This window comes from Desmodus rotundus, chromosome 7 (assembly GCF_022682495.2).
Source record: "Desmodus rotundus isolate HL8 chromosome 7, HLdesRot8A.1, whole genome shotgun sequence".
Taxonomy (NCBI): Eukaryota; Metazoa; Chordata; class Mammalia; order Chiroptera; family Phyllostomidae; genus Desmodus; species Desmodus rotundus.
Window position 1 is genome coordinate 127,581,966 of NC_071393.1, and position 4,528 is coordinate 127,586,493.

Sequence of the window (4,528 nt, forward strand, 5' to 3'; positions counted from 1 at the left end):
GCACTGGCCTATCAGAGCGTCCTTGTCAAACTGAACGAGGAAAGCAGCCTCAGCAGCGCCAACTAAGCAATCGGCTGCACCGCGCGGTTTGCAGCGTGGTTGCGAGACTGCCGTGTGCTCCTCCGCCGGGAGATATAGTACCCTCGCCTGCGCCCCGCCCAGCCTGCCCGCGCACGCTTGAAAAGCCTAGGCGCTAGGCTTGCTGCTTCTTCCCCGCTGGGAGACACTCGAGACGAGTATTTACTTGGAAGACAATGCTAAGTTTATTTGCCGTGGCCCTCCGAGGGGCGATCGCACACAATCCTCGTTCTGCCCCCCAGCTCAATGAGGCCGCGCTGTTTGCCGTTCATTCCGCACGGTTTGGGAAAACAGTTGCCGCCGGAGAAATAAGAAAACCCTCGCTTATCTCGAAATAGATTCAAACTGCAACGGAGCCGACCCTTCCTTCCTGTTTACGAGCTCAGGCCCAGGAGCCCGAGAGCACCCTCGTGGGCACTTTTGTTTTGAGAAGGGCCCGTTTCCATCCCTCCCCGCCCCCCGGCGGTTTTTTATCTCCTCGCTGGGCTAGAGCTTTCAGCCCAGGCTGCGGAGGAGGACCGGCCAGGGGGCCAAGGGACTGAGGAGCCTGAAAGCTGCTGGTTAGCTCCTCCGTAGACCGAGGGGAAGTTCGTCTGGCCCTCCCCCATGGAAAGCCCCTTGTTACCTCTCTGCAAAACGCCCAGCTAGATAATAATTTAGCGAAATAACTTCAACAATGAGCGAGATCTGGTACCCTCGTCTGTCTAGTGCTAGAAGATAACGCTAAGCACTGATTGTACAGTGAAAACTCCGAGACTCGGGAAGGTCAATCGACACACCTACAGTACACCGCAATTTAGTTGCAGAGCACAACGTGAAATGTCTCCCAAGCCTGTGTGTTTCTACTGTAGTAACCCCCCACCTTCTGAAGATGCCATTGTGTTTGTGATGTGGCTCAAACATTTGGGGAACTTCATTGCATAACTGAAGGAAGGTATAGGAACATAATTTTCAATCGTGTCCTACAAAGTAGCAGAGAAGAAATGTTATTTGGTTATTCTTGCTGCTATAACAATCTAGCCAAGAACACTTAAATCTTGTGGATTTCTTAGAACTGCCATTTAATTTAACACCCTCTACCTGTGATTTTGACGCAGTAGGGATTGGATAATCTAATGATTTTTTTGTCATTGAACTATATTCACATCCTGTTTCTAAGATTGTGTTATTAATGTTCTTTCCTGAGGTTTTACAACCACTAGTGGAGACTGCTCTCTACCCATGTAAAGGTTGTTCTTTGATCTAAGGCCATAGTTGCTGGTTGCCATTTATTGCTGCTGCTTAAACGTTCACTAAAAGCCTTGTTCAAAAGCTGTGGTTTTCTTTCTGTAGGCGTCTAGTAGTCATCCCCAAAGATGTCTGCCAAGTGATCAAATATCTGAACTTCCAAAAGAGCATCTCACCATAAAAATAGCTGCCTAAAGAAACAATGCACCATATTTCTTTCACCACGTATATGGTATAGGAAATATGTACCCCAACTTCTTTGTATCGATCAGACAGGGACGTGAGAAGAGAGATCTGACTGTGCCCCTAACAAAGTGGGAATTCTTGGGTAAGTCCCATTGGATTTGGGACCTCAGTTTTCAATTGTGTAGACGGAGAAGATTGGATTAGATGATTTCCAGATTTTCTTTAAGCTCTAATATTTGGTTCTGCTGTGAAGAATTCGGACTAAAACTTAATTGTGTCATTATATTCAGGCTTACCTGCTTCTGCTTATTGTGCTTTAGGCTTTTAAAGTTACTTTCACATTTATTTTCATGTTCAATCTTCACGATCATTCTAGAGGGAGAGTCCCTATTTACAAAGAAGTTAGGTTTGCTAAAAAGTTTACCCCAGGTTTATCTAAAATGTGAATCAGTGTGCCACAAAATAATCTTCTAGGCTTATTACTTCAATCCTAATACATTACCAAATGTGTTGCTTTTTTGGAGGTCAGCAAATCAGCTCACTAAATCGTGAGCTCCTGAAGGACAGGTCCTATCCAATTAATCCTTATATTCTCAGTGATTAGTGAATTTCACTTTACATTCCAAGAACTCAGTAGAGGTTTATTGAAGGAATGGATGAATAATAATTAGGACAGCGGTAGAAGAATTGAATGTAAAAGAGTTTTTTGTGTTCTAATCAATACTTACTGAGAGTCTACAATATGGAAGTATTTTTTTCAACACTACAATTTTTTTTCTCTTTGAGTTGTCTCCACTTTTTATTTTAATTTAAGGAAATATCATCATTATGGGACATTAATAATGTCTTCTTAAATAGCAGGGCTTATCTCCAAGCTTTCCGTTGTATGCATTCTATTATATTCTTTGAAAAATACAAAGATTTAGAAGAAAATTATTTTTAAAAATCTGACAGACAAAATTGCTCACTTTTCCCTTCTATTGTTGCTTTTCTGGTTTTTGTAAAGAGATAATGCCCTCTACCTAGCTTTTGATTTTTTTTTTTTGTAGTTTTTTAGAGATAAATGTCAGGATTGATCAGTCAGTTTGAGTAGGCATGGCCTAGTGTATTCTAAGTATTTTAATCGAGTATCATTCAACAACGTAGGAATTTTATCTTAGTTTTTACCATTTATAAAAAGATGGAACTCATGAGTCAAGTCTCCTATGACCATAGCTCTATTTATATCCTTATCTCCAGGGGTCTCCTAGTTACTAGGGAATTCTGTACAAGTTTCTTACAAAATCCACAAGCAAAGTATTGAGCATCAGGAAATTCTACATCTGGGAGGAACCAGAGACAGTCCATCTGGTCCACCTTTTTGATTTTTTTAAGTAAGCTCTAAGAAGTGACTAGTTAGGGACAGAGCAGCCTTTAGAATTATATTAAACTGTACTTTCCTTTGACCTTTGAATGCATTTTAATCAAAGATTAATCATAATCAGGGGAGCAGAGAGATGCTATCATCCATAAGGCCTCCAAGTGATTGTGGAAAATCTCGGAATGACTTTTGCTTTGGACTTTGTTATTTCATTTAGGGTTTGGCTGTCTTGAATTGTTCTCTGTGCTAGGCCTTATCTATACAGTTGTTTAAAATCTTTGACCTTCATTTAAATTGCTGACCCTTTCCTGTCGTTACACCTTATCATAGTTTCTTTACTTATGTCTTCTTAATTCTAGCAGTGTTTCTGTTTCTCATTCCCTAAAGGCCATGTTTTGAGATGGGTAACAAACAAATAAAAAGGAATGCAGCTATGCAATTATAATTCTTTTATAAAACCCTAAAGTATTTTTTAGGGTATTGCAAAGTGCTAATGAAGAATAAGCATGGTTATATCTTCATGTCTCATTATGCAACTTTTAGGTTGGTTCCTTAAAAAATTAGCTCTCTTCTTCAGCTGATTAGAACAAGCATGGACTGGACGTGTTTAGAGATGGTGTTCTTTCACACAAAGAAAACCTTGTTCCCTGGCTCTAGCAGCACCTAACCCCCTAACCTCACTGGCTGTCTAGCTAACGTTCACAAGCAAAAACGCGTTCAGAAAGTAAGAAGGGCTTGGTGGGAGCTATGGTATCACCATACAAACTACAGGCTGAGATCCATGCTCCAACCTCAAAGCATTATTACAAAATACGACACTCACACCGGTACAAAGCGCTGAATAGCTCTCATCGGTTCTCCACCTTTCTTTAGGATTTGAAAATAGAAATGCCTGCATTAGAACCACTGTGTCAACAGGCCATTTAAAATATGGCTTATGTACTTTGCCGCCATTCAGTTTTGAGGTCACTTTCTAGGTTTCAAATTTGGCACGAAACAGGTGCAACTACGACACACCGCGTGGCAGGGAAGCGCTAGAGCAGTGAAATAGGAAACCATCAGTCAGTTCCCTGTGGCGCACATCTCTTAGGCTGCCGTGGGAGAGGGCGATGCAGCGGTGAAGGGAATGAGGCTGCGCAGGGCTGGTTCCCCAGGTACAAGCAGCCTGTTGGCAACGCGCATGACGGAAGACCTTGGCTCTTCCCACTGCTCACAGGTTGTACTCCCGCCTCAGCTTGTGACTGTTCTGAATTGACTTCTGATCTGACTTTCGTCAATTTAGTTGACTAATATATTAAGTATTATAAACAGCCACAACTTCTATTTGTCTAGGGCTTTATTGTTGAGAAACTAATTTGACTTTCTCTCCCCTCTCCTGTAACCCTCACACGAGTCCTTCAGGTATATCATTAGTATCATACAATATATCATTTTACAAATAAGACGGCTGAGTCTGTGCGGCTAAGTGGACAAGGAAACAGCCATCTGACCTAGCAAATGAGTTCCCACAATATTACAAGAGAGGTTTCTTAAGAAGTAACTTTTCAAAATAATAAAAATAGCAAAGCCTTGAGTGACGTTTCCTTGAAACAAGGCAAAATTTCTGTCTGTCCTCTTGGGTTATGGAGGAGAGTGGGAAGAGACGGGCATGCCAACACTCAGCTGTACAACTTGAAG